The sequence below is a fragment of the Schistocerca piceifrons genome, chromosome 1 (assembly GCF_021461385.2).
Source record: "Schistocerca piceifrons isolate TAMUIC-IGC-003096 chromosome 1, iqSchPice1.1, whole genome shotgun sequence".
NCBI lineage: Eukaryota > Metazoa > Arthropoda > Insecta > Orthoptera > Acrididae > Schistocerca > Schistocerca piceifrons.
In genome coordinates, this window is record NC_060138.1 from 855793798 (window position 1) to 855805505 (window position 11708).

Genomic DNA, 11708 nt, shown 5'->3' on the forward strand with positions numbered 1-11708 from the left:
TTGTAATGCGTCGCGCTATCGTAGTGGAACGAGAACTCTTGACGTTGTCGCATTCGGCGAAGAGCATGGTGCCGTGAATGTACTTGCTTCCTTAGAAACGCGCTGTTGGCCGTCGAGTTAGCAGGCAGACAGGCACAATAACGGCCTTCTGCAGAAAGCGATGCATTTTTCGTGCGGAAGACATCGCGACTCGCGGCGCCGGCCGTTGCTGGGGTTAAGTTACTGCACCCTCCGGGAGATGGCGGGCCATGTCGGGGTTACCGCCTTCGAGCCACCCTCTCCGCCTGAAAGTCGCCCTCTTTCTCGGCCGGTGTCAAAACGGCAAATGAGATTTGCTGAATGACTGTTTCTTCCAGCCACAGTGCAAGCCACAAAATCAATTATTTCTCTTACCTTTGCTCCCTCCGTGGGAGCCCATAGTGCTAGGAAATACGGCAGCATTGTCAATCGCCCTTGTCTGTCGCTGAGCAACCGAAGGACCAAGCTCAGACTATCAGATGTTCTAAGGAAGCTGTATGCACTCGTGGGTGTTGTACACGAGGGACAAACATCACGTCAGCAGGCTCTTAAGGAAAGGCAATAATCAGCAAAAAACTGCAACTTACCCCATTGGACGCTGATGGAACAGAAGACACTTGAAGGTAAGGTAACACTTCTTTTTTTTTCTGTTCATCTCGAGCACGATCTGGAAAGCTCGGACGAAATTTGTGTTCTCTTTAATTCAGAATGTGGAGATATTTCCTTCACGCATATGAAAGTATAATGCTTCATTATTTAAGCTAGATGGAAAAGTTTAGGGGAAGTAATTAATTCGTTTAGGCTGCACCACTACTAGGTAGCACTGTCAAAACAATGCCATTGCCATCTGATGGCAACACAGCTTGCTGCAGATTAATTTTGCGGCATTTCATAAATGATTAATATCTTATGACTATGGTGACGCTATGAGTAGTTTTATATGTGCAAACATTTGAAACTGCTGCAGGCATTACATTCACCCCTCTCTGCCTCTTTGCTTGGACATGGAGTAAGTAAGGATAAATTAAATTGCTTGTTTTTGAAGTAGTAACAGTTCTGAAGTGTAAAGAAATGATATTAAACAATACAGTGTACATTTTTTTTTTTCCGAATGTAGTGATTCAACAACGAATTTATTTATTTATTCCTACCTACCTCTGCAATTAGTGTACGTGAGTATTTCATTGGAACTGTTGCAATCGAAACCGAGCTTAATAATTTCATGCGGCCGTTTTCAGTCAGTCCTCCTCGTGCTTTAATTGCTCATTTCCAAGCGTTATTTTAGGTTGCCTGCAAAGTTGTCAGATGAAACACAACCACTGCGACGAAAGGCCATTCCTTGGAGCAGGTAGACGTCAACTGCGGCGGGAAACTGTCGTGGCCAGGAAGATATTCACTGTGTGTGGAAGTTAAGTGAGGATCCGAAGCTGACTTGCCAGCACACGTTGCAGCAGTCACTCGCCAACGGCAGCGGGGTAAGAAAGGGGTGCAAATACGCCGGTTCTCGTCCGATCACCGACGTTGGGCTTGGATGGGTGGCCGCCTCGCCTGGGAGCACAGGGCGCTGTTGGCTAGAATCTATGTTTCTCGTTTTCGGTGCAGCTCGTCATGTTATTTCCTTCGATTCACATCCCCACAAGCTCCTCAAGTGCCGCAAGTCTGCAAGTCCCGAGACGCTACGCTAGACGCTTGCTTCCGGCCCCTCATGTACCATGCCACCGGCGCCAAAGCGTTCGGCTGGCCGATGGCCCCTGTACGCCCGCTCGCGCCACAGCAGTCACTGTGCTTGCAGGGAATGTCGCGCCGCCGAATAACGTTTGGCGCGCAATCCGTTTATGGACAGAGAATGCTAAAAGGGGCCGTTCGACCGTTAATACGGAAATCGTAGCCAAGTTGGATGGCCTGAGCCATCTCGCGGCTGCCGCTGCTATTACGAGCGCGCGTGCCACGCGGTTGAAGAGCAGTGCGCTGGCTCTGGCTTTCGACGCCGTTTCCTAGTGTGTTTTGTCGCTTCTAGTGGAGGCATCATCGGTTATGAGAAGCTGGTAAATTACTCACAGTCAGTACTTATCGTCCAACACGAGGAGAGGCTTTGATTGTAACGGAGATTAGCACCGGGACAGCGCGAACGCAGTCCCGACTACCAAAAATTATGCGCCCGAGTTACTCGCATTTGGAGTAATCGCGGGGGTCAGCTCGACCGAAGTGCAATGGACAAGCCTCACCCCGGAGGAACCGCCTTCATGATCACGGTATCCTCTACGCCAGGTAAGTATGCTTCTCCTCGGCCACAGGCGAATATTTGTAATGCGTCGCGCTATCGTAGTGGAACGAGAACTCTTGACGTTGTCGCATTCGGCGAAGAGCATGGTGCCGTGAATGTACTTGCTTCCTTAGAAACGCGCTGTTGGCCGTCGAGTTAGCAGGCAGACAGGCACAATAACGGCCTTCTGCAGAAAGCGATGCATTTTTCGTGCGGAAGACATCGCGACTCGCGGCGCCGGCCGTTGCTGGGGTTAAGTTACTGCACCCTCCGGGAGATGGCGGGCCATGTCGGGGTTACCGCCTTCGAGCCACCCTCTCCGCCTGAAAGTCGCCCTCTTTCTCGGCCGGTGTCAAAACGGCAAATGAGATTTGCTGAATGACTGTTTCTTCCAGCCACAGTGCAAGCCACAAAATCAATTATTTCTCTTACCTTTGCTCCCTCCGTGGGAGCCCATAGTGCTAGGAAATACGGCAGCATTGTCAATCGCCCTTGTCTGTCGCTGAGCAACCGAAGGACCAAGCTCAGACTATCAGATGTTCTAAGGAAGCTGTATGCACTCGTGGGTGTTGTACACGAGGGACAAACATCACGTCAGCAGGCTCTTAAGGAAAGGCAATAATCAGCAAAAAACTGCAACTTACCCCATTGGACGCTGATGGAACAGAAGACACTTGAAGGTAAGGTAACACTTCTTTTTTTTTCTGTTCATCTCGAGCACGATCTGGAAAGCTCGGACGAAATTTGTGTTCTCTTTAATTCAGAATGTGGAGATATTTCCTTCACGCATATGAAAGTATAATGCTTCATTATTTAAGCTAGATGGAAAAGTTTAGGGGAAGTAATTAATTCGTTTAGGCTGCACCACTACTAGGTAGCACTGTCAAAACAATGCCATTGCCATCTGATGGCAACACAGCTTGCTGCAGATTAATTTTGCGGCATTTCATAAATGATTAATATCTTATGACTATGGTGACGCTATGAGTAGTTTTATATGTGCAAACATTTGAAACTGCTGCAGGCATTACATTCACCCCTCTCTGCCTCTTTGCTTGGACATGGAGTAAGTAAGGATAAATTAAATTGCTTGTTTTTGAAGTAGTAACAGTTCTGAAGTGTAAAGAAATGATATTAAACAATACAGTGTACATTTTTTTTTTTCCGAATGTAGTGATTCAACAACGAATTTATTTATTTATTCCTACCTACCTCTGCAATTAGTGTACGTGAGTATTTCATTGGAACTGTTGCAATCGAAACCGAGCTTAATAATTTCATGCGGCCGTTTTCAGTCAGTCCTCCTCGTGCTTTAATTGCTCATTTCCAAGCGTTATTTTAGGTTGCCTGCAAAGTTGTCAGATGAAACACAACCACTGCGACGAAAGGCCATTCCTTGGAGCAGGTAGACGTCAACTGCGGCGGGAAACTGTCGTGGCCAGGAAGATATTCACTGTGTGTGGAAGTTAAGTGAGGATCCGAAGCTGACTTGCCAGCACACGTTGCAGCAGTCACTCGCCAACGGCAGCGGGGTAAGAAAGGGGTGCAAATACGCCGGTTCTCGTCCGATCACCGACGTTGGGCTTGGATGGGTGGCCGCCTCGCCTGGGAGCACAGGGCGCTGTTGGCTAGAATCTATGTTTCTCGTTTTCGGTGCAGCTCGTCATGTTATTTCCTTCGATTCACATCCCCACAAGCTCCTCAAGTGCCGCAAGTCTGCAAGTCCCGAGACGCTACGCTAGACGCTTGCTTCCGGCCCCTCATGTACCATGCCACCGGCGCCAAAGCGTTCGGCTGGCCGATGGCCCCTGTACGCCCGCTCGCGCCACAGCAGTCACTGTGCTTGCAGGGAATGTCGCGCCGCCGAATAACGTTTGGCGCGCAATCCGTTTATGGACAGAGAATGCTAAAAGGGGCCGTTCGACCGTTAATACGGAAATCGTAGCCAAGTTGGATGGCCTGAGCCATCTCGCGGCTGCCGCTGCTATTACGAGCGCGCGTGCCACGCGGTTGAAGAGCAGTGCGCTGGCTCTGGCTTTCGACGCCGTTTCCTAGTGTGTTTTGTCGCTTCTAGTGGAGGCATCATCGGTTATGAGAAGCTGGTAAATTACTCACAGTCAGTACTTATCGTCCAACACGAGGAGAGGCTTTGATTGTAACGGAGATTAGCACCGGGACAGCGCGAACGCAGTCCCGACTACCAAAAATTATGCGCCCGAGTTACTCGCATTTGGAGTAATCGCGGGGGTCAGCTCGACCGAAGTGCAATGGACAAGCCTCACCCCGGAGGAACCGCCTTCATGATCACGGTATCCTCTACGCCAGGTAAGTATGCTTCTCCTCGGCCACAGGCGAATATTTGTAATGCGTCGCGCTATCGTAGTGGAACGAGAACTCTTGACGTTGTCGCATTCGGCGAAGAGCATGGTGCCGTGAATGTACTTGCTTCCTTAGAAACGCGCTGTTGGCCGTCGAGTTAGCAGGCAGACAGGCACAATAACGGCCTTCTGCAGAAAGCGATGCATTTTTCGTGCGGAAGACATCGCGACTCGCGGCGCCGGCCGTTGCTGGGGTTAAGTTACTGCACCCTCCGGGAGATGGCGGGCCATGTCGGGGTTACCGCCTTCGAGCCACCCTCTCCGCCTGAAAGTCGCCCTCTTTCTCGGCCGGTGTCAAAACGGCAAATGAGATTTGCTGAATGACTGTTTCTTCCAGCCACAGTGCAAGCCACAAAATCAATTATTTCTCTTACCTTTGCTCCCTCCGTGGGAGCCCATAGTGCTAGGAAATACGGCAGCATTGTCAATCGCCCTTGTCTGTCGCTGAGCAACCGAAGGACCAAGCTCAGACTATCAGATGTTCTAAGGAAGCTGTATGCACTCGTGGGTGTTGTACACGAGGGACAAACATCACGTCAGCAGGCTCTTAAGGAAAGGCAATAATCAGCAAAAAACTGCAACTTACCCCATTGGACGCTGATGGAACAGAAGACACTTGAAGGTAAGGTAACACTTCTTTTTTTTTCTGTTCATCTCGAGCACGATCTGGAAAGCTCGGACGAAATTTGTGTTCTCTTTAATTCAGAATGTGGAGATATTTCCTTCACGCATATGAAAGTATAATGCTTCATTATTTAAGCTAGATGGAAAAGTTTAGGGGAAGTAATTAATTCGTTTAGGCTGCACCACTACTAGGTAGCACTGTCAAAACAATGCCATTGCCATCTGATGGCAACACAGCTTGCTGCAGATTAATTTTGCGGCATTTCATAAATGATTAATATCTTATGACTATGGTGACGCTATGAGTAGTTTTATATGTGCAAACATTTGAAACTGCTGCAGGCATTACATTCACCCCTCTCTGCCTCTTTGCTTGGACATGGAGTAAGTAAGGATAAATTAAATTGCTTGTTTTTGAAGTAGTAACAGTTCTGAAGTGTAAAGAAATGATATTAAACAATACAGTGTACATTTTTTTTTTTCCGAATGTAGTGATTCAACAACGAATTTATTTATTTATTCCTACCTACCTCTGCAATTAGTGTACGTGAGTATTTCATTGGAACTGTTGCAATCGAAACCGAGCTTAATAATTTCATGCGGCCGTTTTCAGTCAGTCCTCCTCGTGCTTTAATTGCTCATTTCCAAGCGTTATTTTAGGTTGCCTGCAAAGTTGTCAGATGAAACACAACCACTGCGACGAAAGGCCATTCCTTGGAGCAGGTAGACGTCAACTGCGGCGGGAAACTGTCGTGGCCAGGAAGATATTCACTGTGTGTGGAAGTTAAGTGAGGATCCGAAGCTGACTTGCCAGCACACGTTGCAGCAGTCACTCGCCAACGGCAGCGGGGTAAGAAAGGGGTGCAAATACGCCGGTTCTCGTCCGATCACCGACGTTGGGCTTGGATGGGTGGCCGCCTCGCCTGGGAGCACAGGGCGCTGTTGGCTAGAATCTATGTTTCTCGTTTTCGGTGCAGCTCGTCATGTTATTTCCTTCGATTCACATCCCCACAAGCTCCTCAAGTGCCGCAAGTCTGCAAGTCCCGAGACGCTACGCTAGACGCTTGCTTCCGGCCCCTCATGTACCATGCCACCGGCGCCAAAGCGTTCGGCTGGCCGATGGCCCCTGTACGCCCGCTCGCGCCACAGCAGTCACTGTGCTTGCAGGGAATGTCGCGCCGCCGAATAACGTTTGGCGCGCAATCCGTTTATGGACAGAGAATGCTAAAAGGGGCCGTTCGACCGTTAATACGGAAATCGTAGCCAAGTTGGATGGCCTGAGCCATCTCGCGGCTGCCGCTGCTATTACGAGCGCGCGTGCCACGCGGTTGAAGAGCAGTGCGCTGGCTCTGGCTTTCGACGCCGTTTCCTAGTGTGTTTTGTCGCTTCTAGTGGAGGCATCATCGGTTATGAGAAGCTGGTAAATTACTCACAGTCAGTACTTATCGTCCAACACGAGGAGAGGCTTTGATTGTAACGGAGATTAGCACCGGGACAGCGCGAACGCAGTCCCGACTACCAAAAATTATGCGCCCGAGTTACTCGCATTTGGAGTAATCGCGGGGGTCAGCTCGACCGAAGTGCAATGGACAAGCCTCACCCCGGAGGAACCGCCTTCATGATCACGGTATCCTCTACGCCAGGTAAGTATGCTTCTCCTCGGCCACAGGCGAATATTTGTAATGCGTCGCGCTATCGTAGTGGAACGAGAACTCTTGACGTTGTCGCATTCGGCGAAGAGCATGGTGCCGTGAATGTACTTGCTTCCTTAGAAACGCGCTGTTGGCCGTCGAGTTAGCAGGCAGACAGGCACAATAACGGCCTTCTGCAGAAAGCGATGCATTTTTCGTGCGGAAGACATCGCGACTCGCGGCGCCGGCCGTTGCTGGGGTTAAGTTACTGCACCCTCCGGGAGATGGCGGGCCATGTCGGGGTTACCGCCTTCGAGCCACCCTCTCCGCCTGAAAGTCGCCCTCTTTCTCGGCCGGTGTCAAAACGGCAAATGAGATTTGCTGAATGACTGTTTCTTCCAGCCACAGTGCAAGCCACAAAATCAATTATTTCTCTTACCTTTGCTCCCTCCGTGGGAGCCCATAGTGCTAGGAAATACGGCAGCATTGTCAATCGCCCTTGTCTGTCGCTGAGCAACCGAAGGACCAAGCTCAGACTATCAGATGTTCTAAGGAAGCTGTATGCACTCGTGGGTGTTGTACACGAGGGACAAACATCACGTCAGCAGGCTCTTAAGGAAAGGCAATAATCAGCAAAAAACTGCAACTTACCCCATTGGACGCTGATGGAACAGAAGACACTTGAAGGTAAGGTAACACTTCTTTTTTTTTCTGTTCATCTCGAGCACGATCTGGAAAGCTCGGACGAAATTTGTGTTCTCTTTAATTCAGAATGTGGAGATATTTCCTTCACGCATATGAAAGTATAATGCTTCATTATTTAAGCTAGATGGAAAAGTTTAGGGGAAGTAATTAATTCGTTTAGGCTGCACCACTACTAGGTAGCACTGTCAAAACAATGCCATTGCCATCTGATGGCAACACAGCTTGCTGCAGATTAATTTTGCGGCATTTCATAAATGATTAATATCTTATGACTATGGTGACGCTATGAGTAGTTTTATATGTGCAAACATTTGAACTGCTGCAGGCATTACATTCACCCCTCTCTGCCTCTTTGCTTGGACATGGAGTAAGTAAGGATAAATTAAATTGCTTGTTTTTGAAGTAGTAACAGTTCTGAAGTGTAAAGAAATGATATTAAACAATACAGTGTACATTTTTTTTTTTCCGAATGTAGTGATTCAACAACGAATTTATTTATTTATTCCTACCTACCTCTGCAATTAGTGTACGTGAGTATTTCATTGGAACTGTTGCAATCGAAACCGAGCTTAATAATTTCATGCGGCCGTTTTCCAGTCAGTCCTCCTCGTGCTTTAATTGCTCATTTCCAAGCGTTATTTTAGGTTGCCTGCAAAGTTGTCAGATGAAACACAACCACTGCGACGAAAGGCCATTCCTTGGAGCAGGTAGACGTCAACTGCGGCGGGAAACTGTCGTGGCCAGGAAGATATTCACTGTGTGTGGAAGTTAAGTGAGGATCCGAAGCTGACTTGCCAGCACACGTTGCAGCAGTCACTCGCCAACGGCAGCGGGGTAAGAAAGGGGTGCAAATACGCCGGTTCTCGTCCGATCACCGACGTTGGGCTTGGATGGGTGGCCGCCTCGCCTGGGAGCACAGGGCGCTGTTGGCTAGAATCTATGTTTCTCGTTTTCGGTGCAGCTCGTCATGTTATTTCCTTCGATTCACATCCCCACAAGCTCCTCAAGTGCCGCAAGTCTGCAAGTCCCGAGACGCTACGCTAGACGCTTGCTTCCGGCCCCTCATGTACCATGCCACCGGCGCCAAAGCGTTCGGCTGGCCGATGGCCCCTGTACGCCGCTCGCGCCACAGCAGTCACTGTGCTTGCAGGGAATGTCGCGCCGCCGAATAACGTTTGGCGCGCAATCCGTTTATGGACAGAGAATGCTAAAAGGGGCCGTTCGACCGTTAATACGGAAATCGTAGCCAAGTTGGATGGCCTGAGCCATCTCGCGGCTGCCGCTGCTATTACGAGCGCGCGTGCCACGCGGTTGAAGAGCAGTGCGCTGGCTCTGGCTTTCGACGCCGTTTCCTAGTGTGTTTTGTCGCTTCTAGTGGAGGCATCATCGGTTATGAGAAGCTGGTAAATTACTCACAGTCAGTACTTATCGTCCAACACGAGGAGAGGCTTTGATTGTAACGGAGATTAGCACCGGGACAGCGCGAACGCAGTCCCGACTACCAAAAATTATGCGCCCGAGTTACTCGCATTTGGAGTAATCGCGGGGGTCAGCTCGACCGAAGTGCAATGGACAAGCCTCACCCCGGAGGAACCGCCTTCATGATCACGGTATCCTCTACGCCAGGTAAGTATGCTTCTCCTCGGCCACAGGCGAATATTTGTAATGCGTCGCGCTATCGTAGTGGAACGAGAACTCTTGACGTTGTCGCATTCGGCGAAGAGCATGGTGCCGTGAATGTACTTGCTTCCTTAGAAACGCGCTGTTGGCCGTCGAGTTAGCAGGCAGACAGGCACAATAACGGCCTTCTGCAGAAAGCGATGCATTTTTCGTGCGGAAGACATCGCGACTCGCGGCGCCGGCCGTTGCTGGGGTTAAGTTACTGCACCCTCCGGGAGATGGCGGGCCATGTCGGGGTTACCGCCTTCGAGCCACCCTCTCCGCCTGAAAGTCGCCCTCTTTCTCGGCCGGTGTCAAAACGGCAAATGAGATTTGCTGAATGACTGTTTCTTCCAGCCACAGTGCAAGCCACAAAATCAATTATTTCTCTTACCTTTGCTCCCTCCGTGGGAGCCCATAGTGCTAGGAAATACGGCAGCATTGTCAATCGCCCTTGTCTGTCGCTGAGCAACCGAAGGACCAAGCTCAGACTATCAGATGTTCTAAGGAAGCTGTATGCACTCGTGGGTGTTGTACACGAGGGACAAACATCACGTCAGCAGGCTCTTAAGGAAAGGCAATAATCAGCAAAAAACTGCAACTTACCCCATTGGACGCTGATGGAACAGAAGACACTTGAAGGTAAGGTAACACTTCTTTTTTTTTCTGTTCATCTCGAGCACGATCTGGAAAGCTCGGACGAAATTTGTGTTCTCTTTAATTCAGAATGTGGAGATATTTCCTTCACGCATATGAAAGTATAATGCTTCATTATTTAAGCTAGATGGAAAAGTTTAGGGGAAGTAATTAATTCGTTTAGGCTGCACCACTACTAGGTAGCACTGTCAAAACAATGCCATTGCCATCTGATGGCAACACAGCTTGCTGCAGATTAATTTTGCGGCATTTCATAAATGATTAATATCTTATGACTATGGTGACGCTATGAGTAGTTTTATATGTGCAAACATTTGAAACTGCTGCAGGCATTACATTCACCCCTCTCTGCCTCTTTGCTTGGACATGGAGTAAGTAAGGATAAATTAAATTGCTTGTTTTTGAAGTAGTAACAGTTCTGAAGTGTAAAGAAATGATATTAAACAATACAGTGTACATTTTTTTTTTTCCGAATGTAGTGATTCAACAACGAATTTATTTATTTATTCCTACCTACCTCTGCAATTAGTGTACGTGAGTATTTCATTGGAACTGTTGCAATCGAAACCGAGCTTAATAATTTCATGCGGCCGTTTTCAGTCAGTCCTCCTCGTGCTTTAATTGCTCATTTCCAAGCGTTATTTTAGGTTGCCTGCAAAGTTGTCAGATGAAACACAACCACTGCGACGAAAGGCCATTCCTTGGAGCAGGTAGACGTCAACTGCGGCGGGAAACTGTCGTGGCCAGGAAGATATTCACTGTGTGTGGAAGTTAAGTGAGGATCCGAAGCTGACTTGCCAGCACACGTTGCAGCAGTCACTCGCCAACGGCAGCGGGGTAAGAAAGGGGTGCAAATACGCCGGTTCTCGTCCGATCACCGACGTTGGGGCTTGGATGGGTGGCCGCCTCGCCTGGGAGCACAGGGCGCTGTTGGCTAGAATCTATGTTTCTCGTTTTCGGTGCAGCTCGTCATGTTATTTCCTTCGATTCACATCCCCACAAGCTCCTCAAGTGCCGCAAGTCTGCAAGTCCCGAGACGCTACGCTAGACGCTTGCTTCCGGCCCCTCATGTACCATGCCACCGGCGCCAAAGCGTTCGGCTGGCCGATGGCCCCTGTACGCCCGCTCGCGCCACAGCAGTCACTGTGCTTGCAGGGAATGTCGCGCCGCCGAATAACGTTTGGCGCGCAATCCGTTTATGGACAGAGAATGCTAAAAGGGGCCGTTCGACCGTTAATACGGAAATCGTAGCCAAGTTGGATGGCCTGAGCCATCTCGCGGCTGCCGCTGCTATTACGAGCGCGCGTGCCACGCGGTTGAAGAGCAGTGCGCTGGCTCTGGCTTTCGACGCCGTTTCCTAGTGTGTTTTGTCGCTTCTAGTGGAGGCATCATCGGTTATGAGAAGCTGGTAAATTACTCACAGTCAGTACTTATCGTCCAACACGAGGAGAGGCTTTGATTGTAACGGAGATTAGCACCGGGACAGCGCGAACGCAGTCCCGACTACCAAAAATTATGCGCCCGAGTTACTCGCATTTGGAGTAATCGCGGGGGTCAGCTCGACCGAAGTGCAATGGACAAGCCTCACCCCGGAGGAACCGCCTTCATGATCACGGTATCCTCTACGCCAGGTAAGTATGCTTCTCCTCGGCCACAGGCGAATATTTGTAATGCGTCGCGCTATCGTAGTGGAACGAGAACTCTTGACGTTGTCGCATTCGGCGAAGAGCATGGTGCCGTGAATGTACTTGCTTCCTTAGAAACGCGCTGTTG

The 11708-nt window shown here is 49.5% G+C and overlaps 5 non-coding genes across 5 annotated transcripts; all 5 read right to left on the reverse strand.

Moving 5' to 3' along the window:
* Nucleotides 1-2132: 2132 nt before the first annotated feature.
* Nucleotides 2133-2294, reverse strand: LOC124717824. Its single transcript, XR_007005817.1, has one exon. It is a non-coding gene; the product is annotated as a U1 spliceosomal RNA (small nuclear RNA).
* A 2158-nt stretch (nucleotides 2295-4452) lies between these two features.
* Nucleotides 4453-4614, reverse strand: LOC124717835. Its single transcript, XR_007005818.1, has one exon. It is a non-coding gene; the product is annotated as a U1 spliceosomal RNA (small nuclear RNA).
* Nucleotides 4615-6772: 2158 nt separating this feature from the next.
* Nucleotides 6773-6934, reverse strand: LOC124717857. Its single transcript, XR_007005819.1, has one exon. It is a non-coding gene; the product is annotated as a U1 spliceosomal RNA (small nuclear RNA).
* Nucleotides 6935-9091: 2157 nt separating this feature from the next.
* Nucleotides 9092-9253, reverse strand: LOC124717868. The gene has a single exon (XR_007005820.1). It is a non-coding gene; the product is annotated as a U1 spliceosomal RNA (small nuclear RNA).
* A 2159-nt stretch (nucleotides 9254-11412) lies between these two features.
* Nucleotides 11413-11574, reverse strand: LOC124717879. Its single transcript, XR_007005821.1, has one exon. It is a non-coding gene; the product is annotated as a U1 spliceosomal RNA (small nuclear RNA).
* Between the last annotated feature and the right edge of the window lie 134 nt (nucleotides 11575-11708).